This window comes from Pholcus phalangioides, unplaced genomic scaffold, assembly GCF_987345545.1.
Source record: "Pholcus phalangioides strain wild (caught in Gottingen) unplaced genomic scaffold, Ppha-v1.0 ptg000001l_1, whole genome shotgun sequence".
Taxonomy (NCBI): domain Eukaryota; kingdom Metazoa; phylum Arthropoda; class Arachnida; order Araneae; family Pholcidae; genus Pholcus; species Pholcus phalangioides.
Window position 1 is genome coordinate 28,775,229 of NW_028301594.1, and position 14,665 is coordinate 28,789,893.

The window sequence follows — 14,665 nt, forward strand, 5'->3', positions numbered from 1 at the left end:
CGCCGTCTATGCGCTAATTCTCCAACTATCTGTTAAAAATTCCAGTAAAATTCATTTCCGGGCAAAAAAATTTTCACCCGAACCAAAAAAAAAATTTTTTTTTTCCCCTTAATGTCCAAATTATAAATCTATCATCATCATCATAACATAGAAAATTTCCAAGACCCGTAATAGTTGATTCTTGCAATTATAGTAATAATAAGACGCAGCAGTTAAATGTGTTAAAAGAAAATAGATAAGAGAGAGAACAACTTTGCGCTATGTTAGCAAAAATAATTACGGCAGAAAACATTTTCCGGGAATCGAACCAACGGGGCCAATCACCGAGCGAGTTGGCTGGATCTCGATGACACCGGGCATGCGCCGAATCACTCACATGTTAGTGGACCCGGAGCACTCCCGGAGCCTCTCTCTCTCTCTCACGGGAAAATAAAATAACATTTCAAGCTCAAGCTCAAAGTGTCTCAGTCTTATCTCTCTGGTCTGTGGTGGTGTGGATTCTGTCTCGCTCTCTGTCAGTGGATTCGCAACTCTGTTGAATCCTCTTTCTGTGCGTGGAGGGGGAAAAAATAATAATTCCAAGAGCAACAGTTGTGTGCAACACCAACTGACATTGCAACAGTGTCTCCAGATAATTATTTATCATTATTTCTTGTTTTCTCTGAGAGGAAAAATAGACATTACAAACTTTGTTAGTAATTCCAGAAATTACTTTTCCCGAGAGGCAACTTTGTGGGGCTCCAGTGGAAATTGTGACTTCCGTCGTGTTGCTGGTAATTATGCGCCGTCATAATAATTGTCAATTTTGAATTTACAAAACTTTTCTGTAAATACATTTTGAATGTTTAATAAGATTTTGCTATGGGATAATGCATGACTATTTATGTGCACGGATGTATTGTGATGAAGAAGCCGGTTATTATTCATAATAGCTGATTAATATGCATAATCGTATCGGTGAGTTGTTAAATTTGATACTTTACCGGCGATTATGCATAATACCCAAGTGTCATCGGTAAATTTGATAAATGCTAAAAAAATTAATACGTCATGATGATTTTATAAAAATGATTTGTAATATCGGGGTATCATCGTGATCTGGTGATTATCCGTGCTCATAGTTATTATTAACTTTGAATTCATAAAACTTTTCAAAAGCTTACGATAATATAAGATAATATCCTTTATATGCAAAAAATAGACGCTTTAAATGGAATGAGATAATATTAGATGCATTATAGATTTTATTTAGATTCATTTTGAATGTTAAATACGATTTTTTTACAGGACTGCGTAACTATATATGTGCATGGATAGGTTTCGGTAAATGTGATAAATCTGTTATTATGCATAATCACCGACCATTTTGATAAGTTTGATAAAACTTTATTACTTTTACCGGCGATTATGCATAATACCCCAGTGTCGTTGCTAAGTTTCATGAATGCTAAAAAATATCACTATTACCGGGGATTATGCACAATACCCAAGCGTCATTGGTAAATTTGATAAATACTAAAAAAAATTATACGTAATGATAATTTGATGAAACGATACGTAATATCGGGGTAAGATCGTAAATATTTTTAAAGGAGAGTTCATTATATCAGGGTGCAATCGTAAAATTTGTGAAATATGAGTTATATCTAGGTCTGATTGTAGACTTCGTAAAACAGGAGTTATTTCGAGAATGTTAAGAAGCATTCGTTAGATCAAGGTTCATTATATCCGGTTCAGACTCTGCTCACAAGTACAGTCACTTAAATAATAAATCCCGACAACCAAACCGGTTTATCACATTTACCAGTACGAAATGACAATTATGCATAATAACTACAGAATGTGATGAATTTAGTAGGATTTATCATGTTTACCAACGGCAACGACGCTGGGGTATTGTGCATAATCGCCGGAAAAATTGATAAATTCAGGGAAATTTATGAAAATTACGAAAATGGTCGGGGATTACGCACAAAAACCGGATTTATCACATTTACCGTTAAGTCGCGAATACACTAGAAAAGTTTGATAAAAGATATTTCACAAAACTTGGAAGAAACAACCAATAACCCTATTGGTTACATTCCCGCGAACGTGACCGATGCGCTTATTGGTTGTATTTTCCAAGTTTTATAATTTTTCCAAATTTTATTTTAATCCCGGCCTAATCAATGCCTGTTTGATTGTAATTAATTCGTAAACTTTGTTGAAATATCGTTAACTATCTTCTGCATGATAATATTCAGATATTCATTATGGATTGCCATTAAATTATGAATTTTTTAGCTTCCTGTAGAATAGTTGAATGTAATATATATTGGAAACCATTTTTTATAAAAATGATACAGTTCAAATATTGAATTATATGCACAGATTTAAACTCAGGGTGGACGAGAAGTCTTAGAAGCATTAAAAAAATTGATAACAAATCAACTGACATAAAAAAGCGTGGTTTGCACTAAAATATTTACCAGACTTTTTTTTGTACATCAAAAAAAAATTCACAAATTTCGCTTATAGGAGGCGCAGTAAAACGAAAAACTCGATCTGACACATAAAATGCAACACAAACAGTGCATAATTAATGTTTATAATAAAAAATTGATGTTACATAAAATCAATATGAGCATCACAAGGTATCAAACTATCACATTTCAATATGAGTGACCTTTTTAGCTCAGATCAGATTACATCTAAACGGGTGAAAAAAGTGTTGATGTTCAGAAATATTGTCGTTTTATATAATGCAAGTTGTTATGAACATTAATTATGTGCTGTTTGTATTGCATTTTACGTGTAGTGCTAAGTTTTTCGTTTTACAGCGCCACCTGCTAGTGAAACTTGAATTTTTTTTAAAAATCAAAAATCAAAATATAAAGGCTCAATTACATTGGGCGAGTTGACTAGCTAGTTTCCGGCGAGTAAAGTAGCGTAGCTAACAGCGAACCGGTTTCAACTAGCGCAGTGAATTTCAATTGCACAGGACTAGTAAAAAGCGAGCAACTAGTTTTCTTTCCCTTCCTTTTTACGCATTGTCGTCTTTCTCTTTTGTTGCGAGCCAAAGCGGGGGGGGGGGGAATAAAAGTAGCCACACCCATTATATGCACCCATATTGCACCCGAAAGATAACAAAAACGCCGGCGAGTAGCGAGACAAAAGTAGCTTATTCCCTTAACTTTTCTCGCACTAGCAGAGCCAGCGACGAGTTTACTTGATGACGTTATTACACAGAGCACGACTTTAGTAGCAGCGAGTAAAACCCCAAGGGAGTAGCTAGTAAACTCGCCCAATGTAATTGAGCATTAAGTTCTAGGCTGTGGTAATTATTTTAGTGCAGTGCAAACCGGACCTCTTTAATGCAATTGGTTTATTTACTATAAATTTTTGAAATGTGTCTAGGAATTCCCTAGTCCACCCTGTATTATTACAGTGCAATAATTTATTTATTTATTTTTTTTGCTTATTTCATCCGTCCTACGACGACAGTTCGGTGAGAATTCCCAATTAAAGTGGGTCATAAGTAATTAATAAATGAGTTTTTTCGACATGCCGTCTAATCTCTTGGGGCCGTTCAAGTATTACATTAGAAGAACTTTGGCCAAAAACGGGGCTTAGGGGGACTACTTTACCGCCCACCAACTCCGGTCATATATCGCCCTACGTCAATTTCCAAGCAGTGGAGTTGAGTGGGAAACGAAGGCTCCATCTACCGTTGGTCACCCCGGGACCGGTAGGTAAAGAACTTGATTTTAATGTTCTTTGGCCGGATTTGAACCCGTGGACCTTGACGGTAACCTTCGTATTGGAAGGCAAGCATCTTACCACTGCGCCAACCGTGGTTATGGACTAGATTTTCGTTTTGGACTTAGTAGGTGGTGCATTCCCCCCCCCCCCCCCGCCAGGATCGTTTATTCACGATAGCTTTATCCAGCTCTTGCGCAATCTTTGATTGTGGTGTCCAGACAAAACCATCTATTCACTGACCGTATTCGTCTCCTCTTCAGAAAGTTGGAGGCCTAGATGAATGCCTACGTTGACTTTCCCTAGCGAACACAAGTGCACCCGTGGCTTCCTAATAAATTGTTTTATTCAATTCAGCCACACCACACACATATATCTATATATAATTGTACTGTAAATGATGAATCCGATTATTGTATTATAATAGCCGGTCATTATGCATAATCACCGAGCATTTTGGTAAGTTAAATAAATTTCCCAAAATTAATCAATTTTGCCAGCGATTATGCATATTACCGAAGCTCGTTGGTAAATTTAACAACTTTCCCCTAAATTAATCACTTTTACCGATAACTATGAATAATACTTAAACGTCGCATCCTTGGTAAACATAATAAATACTATACGTGATAATTCATACACACATGTATTGTATCATTATATCGGGGTACGATCGTAAAATTTGTTATCATTATATCGAGGTCCGACTATATTCATCACATGTAAGACCCATTCGGAATTTTTTTCACATTCGTCAAATCAACTAATTACACTAGGGTATATGCATAATCACTCATAAAGGCGATAAATTTCAAGTATTCATCAGTGACGCTTGGGTACATGCATATTCACCGGTAAAAGTGAAAAATTTATCAAACTTACCAAGACGATTGATAAGTATGAATGATTACTGGTTACTATGTATACTAACCGATTTATCACATTTTTACCGTAACATATACAGTACATACTTTTTCCCTCTTCTTATTAAATGAATTCAAGCGGGCTCCATTTGATCGACCAATACGATGTCATCTGCTTTGACATAAAAAATACGGCTGGTTAACCTATCTTAACGTGTTTTATTGAAATCGTGGCATATGGATTAGCAGTTGAATATATTAAACGTGGAAATTCTAATATTCCGGCTCGTTGAACTTCTTGGAAAAGATGTCCTTTTGGTAAATTAAAAGTCTCCCAGAGACATTCCCGCAATAACGATGACATCGCGTTGTTCGGAGGCAATCCACAGTGTAGAGGAAACCATATTTGGAACGAGACGGCGTTTCATTTGGAAGTCACTAGCAAGAAATGGATTCATATATGATATCAGGATTTATATAATATTAGAAAATTTGCATATTTTTCGACGGACAAAAAATTATTTTTAAATTGAATAAATTCTTCGGCCGTGAATAATTTCGACATTATTCAGATTCGGAAATTATTTAAATAATTTCGCATAGATTTCATCACTCAAAAAACCGACTTGATTTCCCGGTTAAGCCTTTCGAGTCACCATTCGTCAGTTATTTCAACATTTGGCTTAAATGCACCGTACATTCAATTTAAAAATATATTGTACCGCAATTTACAAAAAAAAATACGTTAACACAATTATTTTTCTTTTTTTTATGTGAATACGTGAATTATGAAATAATCGGGATATCAAATTGAAAATAGGCCTTTAAATCAGAATAACATTTATGCCGGGATTACACTATAAAAGTTTGATAAAATGTCTTTTACAAAACTCGAATAAAAAAGAACCAATAAGCCTATAGCGTTCGAGCGAATGTAACAAATAGTCATATTGGTTGGGGTTCTTCCAAGTTTTATAAAAGATATTTTATCAAAATTTTATAATTGAGTACCGACCAAGACCAGTATGTATGTGTTCTTCAACCTCTTTTTTGCCAGTGTTGCCAACAATCAAAAACTTTTTCCAACTTCATCAAAAATAACTAGAGACCGGGCAAACAGAATTAAAAAATTAAAAACAACAGAATTAGAAAGTTTAAACAAACAGAATTTTAGTCATTATTCACATGACTATGCGTCCCGCATTTCCTGGGACATTCCCGTAATTTCACGTAATTTAATAATAGACTACTAGTACACACGGAAAATTTAAAAAAAATTCTAGAAAAATAACTAGTAACTAGATGGTGGGAATTTTTTTCAACTAAATGGCCGGGGGAAAAAAAAACCCAATCTAGTTGGAAAATGAGTAAGTCGGCGTCACTGTGTTTTACAACTGCGGCTGGGCAACACCTTCTATAGCAGAAAGCCTCCGCGCGAAGCTTTGACGTCACTGAAGTCACCCATTTCACCTGTAGCCATTGGATATAGCAGTCAGACGTATGCGAAATCTTGACTTTTTTTTTTTTGCAGAATATCCAATGGCTATAGGTGAAACGAGCCTCACGTGGAGGCTTTCTGCTATAGAAGGTGGTGGGCCGGGCCGGTAAAAGTAGCCGAATGATTTTCGAACAGGCCAAAAATAAACCCTACAAATTAGTAACATCGCAATACAGGCTGTCCCAAATTGTTTTTGCAGCAGATATCTCTGCACCCGTTCACTTGAAGAAACATACTTCTAATTATAAAAAGTTTTCAAATGCGACGTGCAGTTACTTTAAATATGTCCGAGGGGGATAAAGAAAATAAAAAAATTAATTATAAAAAAATAAAGAAATTAATTTTTTATACAGTCCCCCCGTGCGGTGAAACTTTCAGTTATTGAAAAAGGTGAGTTCCGCTCTGAAGAGTCATTTGCAAAAAAATTCATTATTCATTATTTATTCCATTTACTCATTTTCAACAAATTATTTCTCACATTTGACTATTTTTTGCCGGTTCGCAAATTATTTATCGTATTTATTATTACTCTATGTACTTATTATTATTTTTTTTTGTCTGTCCTCAAAGCTTTTCCCCTTGTATATCTTTTTTTGGAGGTTCGCAAATTATTTCTCGTGTGCATTTATCTATTATTTCCCTATTTACTTATTTTTTGTTGGTCCGCAAACTGTTTTCCCTCATTTATGTATTTTTTGTCATTGCAAAAATCATTTCTCACATTTCCGCCGGTTTTCGAAATTGTTCAACTGCCTCCACCAGTCCGCAGCTGTAAAAAGGTTAAAGACCGCTGGTTCCCAAACACTTTTAGCCGTAGACACCGCGGAAATCTTGTTGCCTGTCCTGGACCCCACCACTTTCGGTCGTGCACCCCCCCCCCAGAAATATTTATGTCTGCCATGGACCCACGTTCATAACAGCAAAAAGAACAGACATGTATCGGCGAGAATGTTCTTGGACAATCGAAGATAAATTATACAGTGTTAGTAAATGTGAATGCGATAGATCAATGAGATCTAGTAGACTGTCTACTTATACAATTATATTACATTTATATAACAATGTTTTATACTCCTATCAAGAGATGTCACCACAAGTACAATTTTTGTGAAATCATAACAGTATTACTACTGCTGTCTACCAACATGTCAGCGGTGTCTTTACGCGTGAATTTAATTAATTTTTTTCAAGTAATTTGTTTATAATTTGTCGAATCGCCCCTGAATCATTCAAAAACGGGCTTACGGGAATAATCGATCCTCTATATCGAATACGACAGAAAATTCTCGTAGACACATTATCTCAACTTTAGATACAGAGGGCCTGCCAAGATATCGCCAGACAGTGCAGAGGATGACGTCGCGACATTTTCTGATGGCAGAGTCGTGAAACCCCCAAGATCCTCAGCCATTACTAGTTTGGATTATCTTATTTTGTGAGGATACTTGAAAACCTTGGAAGAATTGGAAGTTAACATCACCGTTGCCATCTAAAAGCAGTGTTTCTTAACATTTATTAGTCTATGACCCCCCCCCTTTGGAAGCGCATTTTCTTTTCATGCCTCCCCCCCCCCCCTATATTTATATAGCAGGAAATAGTAACGTAAATATTTCCATTACTATCGAGAACATCATGGGACCAGATCTCATCATGTAGGCCTCCTAAGGGCATGATGGGCACATGAGTTGAGATGGTTCAAGTTCTGTGGGTAGCTCTGCTGGAATCTGAAAGTAGTCATATTTTTCCCACCATACTTCTCTTGGAAGCTTATTTCTTCACAATAGAATTATTTTTTCACAGCTCTTTGTGGCTCTTCTTCCAACAGATTTTCACCCGTGTGGACCCCCCCTTAAAACATCCTAATGTCACAGGGAAGGAGGCATATTTCCTCAGGTTGAGAAACATTAGTTCTCAACCTAAATTTATAAAACAGAGAGATTATTTTCAACACTTACTGTGGCCATCATTCTTGGATGTATGCACATTTATACTAATCCTCATTATGCTTTCCCTGCGGGTGCAATTTTAAATCAAACGCGTGAACCTAACCCATTAACTTCAATATTTGATTCTCATGAGGAATTGCGGTGGGAAGGTTTTGTATAAGATCTCGAAATCGTCAGGAAAAAAAAAGAACGTTAATTCTCATCTCCAACTCATTCAAACCCATTCTATATCTCTACAAAACCAATCAGACAATAACAGACAATAAATCAGGGGCGTAGTTCATTACAGTGGCGAAATTACGTGTCGCTCTCTGTTACCGCTAACGGTGTGCTTTAATGCCACCATGGGTTTTCTCAAACAACTGCAAAAGCAGCACACCACGCGAAAAGGTTCAAACATGCACGTCACAGAATGGTGAGAGAGAGCGTACAGTACGTCTGAGGGGACTCAGAGAGAGAGAGATAGTTCCATTATTCACTTCCGGAGAACCGTAAAATCGTCAAGTTACAATACGATTAATGAAGAAGCCCGTGGTTAAAAGCGCTTTGTATCCCCCGGAAGTCGCGGGATTTTCGAGAGAACCGACAATTAATTTCTTTGTGGGGGGGGGGGGGGGTTCCCCCCTCTTTCCGCTTTTCGACGCGCTCCAACAAATTGAATTACGATTGCTTTAAAACGCGCCCACACGTTTCTGATTTGCTTTCACGAGTGGAGAACAATATTCGCGCGTTATAATTTCTCGAGCGGATGAAATATTGTGAGCCTTCTCCGGAGATTTATACGATCAGATTTCTGGAAAGCTGTCTCTCGGCGGTTCTTAATAAATGGATATCGAATTCCATATCCCGAATTGAGATCCACGCCGAGTCCGCTGACGTCTTTCGCTTGAATGGGTTGCCCGCGATAATCTGATGATGTAGCGTTGTAACTACCTTGTGATCAGTCAGTATGTTTACGATATTTATTCTAATGGCATTTACCTTCGGTGAAATCTGGCATGTTTCGTCGTTTATCTGCAATGTCACATTTTTGAAAACGCTTGCCACGCAACGAATGTACAGCGTATCCTGAAATGGACTGATGGTTTTTAAGAAAGCAATATCACACAGAGAAACATTTTGTGTTAAAGAGAGTTGTTGTGCGGGCTACGCCAATGGTTATTTACGTTGAGAAATGATTATTTGTTCGAGGTACTCAAGCGGAAAGATTTTTCTGACACACAGCACCCATTCAGAAGGAAAAACACCACACGAATTAAATTCTGTTGAATACCCGTTGCAACCATTACAGAAGTACGATGAATTATTTTCGAGGTAGAAAATTTCCCACCCATCTCACTCACTGGACGTCTTCCTATAAAGGAATACCACTTACCTTAATAATCTACCTTATAATGAGTTTATACCTGACTATCATGGAACGTGGTGTTGAACTATTTTTTGGCAGTTTCCTAAAGCACCTTGAAAACAAACTGCAAGACAAGTTTTTCCCCCGTCATAAAACCACGACTCTTTAAAAATGCTGTGTCTATAAACTATTAACTCTTTGAGGCAGACGATTTTAAAGAAATTAACAACCTTAGTTGCACAGAATTGTTTTTATTATAAAAAAATTTAAAAAACATTCATTTCGATTATTTCATGTCATTACTCAAAATAAGAAAAAAATAATAATAACATTTCAATAAGTCCTTTTTTACAGCATGGCATTGCCAACTGAATGAAAAACTTTAAATAAAATATTAAACTGTATGACTATGAGTAACTTCAACTTTTCGAGGTGGATTAAAATATATCCCACCATGCACAAAAAGCTAAGCAAAAGGTGGGACAGTTTTTAACCCACCTAGCTCCAAAGAGTTAAGCAGCTTCTCAAACCGTTTTGACAGAAAAAAAAATCGCAACAAGAAGTGAAGTTCACTTCGGCACAAAAACTTGACTGTTTTGAAGAGTGGCATCGGAACTGGAAGGGCATTTTGAAGCACCGGACTGAGTACCCCTAAAATTAATTCGGAAATCAGTCTCCCATAGAAAGATAAAATCGAGCACCCACAGGTCTGAAACACATCCGACACCATCTTGGTAAAAAAAACAGCGTTGCAAACGAGTTTTTTTTCATCCATAGAAACGTTTCTCTTAAAATGACATGTTCAAAAATTAGTTGGTAGATTCTTAAATCATCTGGACGAACAGAAAGAAACTGCACATCAAGAAGAACAAGTGTTTTTTGTTCGAAAAAACGACTTTATTAAAACGGGTTGTTCAAAAACTGTTTCACAATTTCTCAAACCATCTTGACAGAGAAACTACTACTACTTAACCGTACATGCACTTCATCCACATTCTTTTATGGAGTTCCTAACGAAATAATACATGCCGGAATGTGCGTATACGTGTTGAGAGGCTAACGTCAAGTTTGTTTCTGCGTAATGCTCGTTATGTGGAGTGCTGCCATCTACCATCAATTTTTATAACTATGAGTGAAGTGTAATGATTGAATTATTCCACGTTGTAGGCCTGTTACTCTCTGTGGCCGGGACTTTTAACCGGGAGATCGGCTCGTATTTGCGCCTTGTTGGAAGTTGAGGAAGCTGATAACGACAGAAACCTCAATTTCAGCCTACCACCACTGTAGCGACGGTCGGTGGGGTTGGAACCCTGGTCCTCGTGATGCGACTCTCGACTACCACAGCGGGAGAAAAAAAAATACTACTACTACTAAACCAGACATGAACCTCGTGCATATTGTAATGCGGAACTTATAACGAATTGGTGCATGTTGGAATAAGTGCGTGTAGTGAATCTTTCTTGAAGTTTGTTTCTGTGTAATGTTTGTTATGTGTAGTGCTGCCATCTGCCATGAATTTTTCTAACTTATGCATGAAGTGCAATGATTGAATAGTATACCGTTGTAGGCCTCGTGCTATCTGCGGCGAGACTTTTTAACATGGAAATCGACTCACATTTGTAACTCGAAGTACAAAAAAAAACACTAAAAAACAAAGACGTAAAGGTTTTTTGAGCTCAAAAAAAAACAAACCCCGATTGTCTTAAAACGTGATGTTCGAAAACTGTTTGGCAGTTTGACAAACCATCTTGACATAAAAAAATGTATAACATAGAAGACACACAACAAGTTTCTCATTCGTCTGTAAAACCATATTCTACCTTTAAACGAGATGTTCGAAGAATATTTGGCAGTTTCAACAACCACTTGACGGAAAAAAAAGAAACAAAAATAAAACTCTCTCTCTCTCTCTCTAAGCAAAAGAAGGACAAGTTTTTTTTATTCGCAAACCATAATCCCCTAAAAACGTGGTAATTAAAGCTGTTCGGCAGTTTCTCAAATCGTCTTCGAAAAAGAAAACACAAACTTAGTCTATTAGAAAGTCGTGTTTGTTCGTGGGTTAGTTATTTTCGTGGAAAACCTTGACCTTTTTTCTAAACGGCGTTTTTGGAAACTGCTGTTCTCCTTTGAATCAGAAGACATTTATAATAATGACCGAAAACTATTTTCCAGGGCATCATATTTTCTTTTCCCCAGAGCACAAAAAAAAAGGCATTATTTACGGGATGACTTCATAATTAACCTGGACTCTCAGAATATAATACTTCGTCGTATCCCCGGAATATATTGGAATCATTGGGAAACCCAATCCGTTATATCTGTGTTTGAAGTACGTGTGGTTACATTAATTATTCGGGTTTAGAGTATATATAAGCGTATCTATACGCGGGTAACTATAATAGATATTTATGATGCGTCTGGTGCGGCTCTAATATTTACATTCTGCCCTCCAGATGATACGCGATACCTGTCTGGATCGAGTCAGCCTACAATTACTCGTTTATCGCACTCGGGTATCAAGTTGGAATGGGTTTTGGAGCATGAGATATTCTCTCCGGGATGTTTCGGATACTAAAAATGTTCCGCAATATTTGCCCTGGGTTATTAATTCCCCCCCCCCCAACGAAATGTATTTAACCTTTCTCATCGAGTCTATAATTTGTTTTGATTCGGGGGGCCTGCTTACATGGCGTTTAGTCGTCTAATGGTTGATGAAGCTAACACATGTGTCTCACTTTTAGTTTATTACAGATGCCGATTTCGTCGGTGGTTAGGTTATAAATGAAAGGTTTTCGACCGTATGTGCAGCAGCGTTTCTCAATGTTTCTGAACCCAAGGACCGGTAAAATATCTGAAACAATTTGGTGGACCACTTCAGTCCCGTGTTATAGGACATTCCTGTATTTTTAGTTTTTCCAAATTTTTTATGCATTTGCCCCGTTTTGGCAACGATGCTAATTTGAATTGGTAAAAAAAACTAAAATATTGAATAATCTCAGCATTTTCATTACTTATTATGATAATTATAGATATAAATACAAAAATATTCATCTTACATATTTGTCAGGGTCAAAATTTTCGTTTCTTCAACAATTTTAACTACAATTGGGGACTTTTTCGACTCATAGCATCGTTTCTGATGTGACGTCCCGTATTTTACCCCGTATATAGGATTCCACTTATTTTTCCCGGCACGGCAGAAATAGAGTCATCTAGTCATTTTGAGCGGTTTTTCATCAAACATCATTAAACACATTTTTTTTTACTGTGGTTGCAGCAGCCAGTAGGATGGAAATTTACCGCATTTTCGTTGATAGGGTATGGGGAATCCAAGTTTAAAGGTACAATTGTTATTTTAACCCATATGGATATTGCTAATGCAAGGTTCGAATGCAAGCCGGTTTCCAATTTGAAAAAGTCTCTCTGCAGAGAGCAGGCAGGCCTACATCACGATACTGACATGACATGAAAATACAAGCATTTCCATCTTTACTTCAGAAAATGGAAGGCAGATGGCAGCATGAAAACTAAAGCAACCGCAGCTCAACAACATAAATACGTTAGGAGCTACACATACACTCAGAGTACACATTCCGGCATGTGCCGATTCGTTGAAAATTCCCGAGAAGAATGTTTACGAGGTGCATGTACGGTTAAGTAGTATTTAGTAGTAGTAGTAGCATTAAGAAAAGTAATTGATTATATAAATGTATTCGAAAAATATAAGTATTAATGCATTTATAATGCTAAACTTAATTCAAGTGATTATTACTAGTCATAAATTTATTACTAGCCATAAATATAATCAGGAATGACTACGAATATGAGTGCATAAAAGTGACACCGTAACACGTCAGAGATACTGTGAGATCGGTTTAGGTGCCAAGAAATATTTTACAAATAAAATTATGCCAGGATAATAAAGGGAATGGGATTAACGTACTCTAAGTATTTTCTCCTTAAAAACTAGTCAACCGAATACAGCCAAATTTTCAGGATATCTCAATGAGACTATGGAAGAGAGAGATATATGCAGTATAAATAGTTAAGTTTTTGACCACCAGGTGAATTAATGGCACTTTTTTTTATTGATTTTTAGTTTTTTCCACATATAGCGTATGTACCAAGTTTCACTGGAATACGTCGTCCAGAAGTGGTGCTATATAGGTGTGAGTAGTTTCAGACCTATCTGACATTGCCCAGACCAATGTAGTACCCGTCAGTATACTGACACTACCCAGACCTATGAAGAACCCGTTCTGATGGAGGTATTCCATAAACTTGGTATACACGATATAATCGGACTACGAAAAAAAAGGGGATATCAATAAAAAAAAGGGGGGTTTCTTTTTCACCTGGTAGTCAAAAATTGAACTATTTTTTCATTACACAAATCTCTCTCCCATTAAGATATCCTGAAAAAGTAGCTGCATTAGTATGAGCAGTTTTCGAACCGTTGAAAATGACAAATGTAGAAGATGAATATTTATAGTCATAATTATTATATCATAAACTGTGAGTTGTGAAAATAATGTAAATTTCCGATTTTAGTAAAAAATAAACATTTGTTCCAATCCTTGTTGAAAATGTCGGGAAGTCAAAGATGACAGGAAAATACGGGAATGTCGCGTAAGGTACAGGCCATATAGTCACCCTGGGGAGGACATGAGATATTCTAACAATAAAGTAAAATTGAACATAATTTAATACATCAGAACCTGTCTGAGTTGGACACCTGCGGTTGCATTGAAATCTGGTCCTAGTTAGAAAGGTGATCAGGGGATATAAGGGTAGTGTATTGTGGACATTCATTGTTAGAGGATTAGGGCCAGTTCCATTTTGAAAATCGTCCATGGTAGGGAGATGTCCAGGATGCAGAAGTGTCCAAGTAAACAGGTTTTACTGTAACACAATTGTATGAAATGGTGTGTGCCGTAAGATCAGATCGAAGTTCCACGAACTATTCCGGGGGGGGAGGGGCGAAGAGCAAAATCATATTTAACACAGAAAGAAGCTTTTGATAACACATCAAGCTCGTGGGACCAGCTTTTGGTCAAGATCAGGCAGATCACCGCAAAATCTTTGAAATCTCCATGGATGCGTAAAAAGTTTGAGAATCCCTTGTTGTAAGGCGCTTTGAAAGGAGTTTCCAAGAAGTGTTCGTACCCTGTTCTAGTCCATGATTTATTAATAAGGCCCATTGGGATACCATATCGTATAAATTAATGTCCGAATTGACTCAATGCTAAAAAATAAATCATTTTATATA

General features: G+C 36.9%; 1 protein-coding gene across 1 annotated transcript in view; it reads left to right on the forward strand.

Annotated features, from left to right (window-relative positions):
* Positions 1–409: 409 nt before the first annotated feature.
* Positions 410–14,665, forward strand: part of LOC149090282 (ras-related protein Rap-1b-like) — a 54,227-nt gene continuing 39,971 nt past the window's right edge. The window contains exon 1 of the mRNA XM_089233798.1: positions 410–773. The gene's annotated coding sequence lies outside the window, so the exon portion shown is untranslated. The remainder of the gene's footprint in view (positions 774–14,665) is intronic.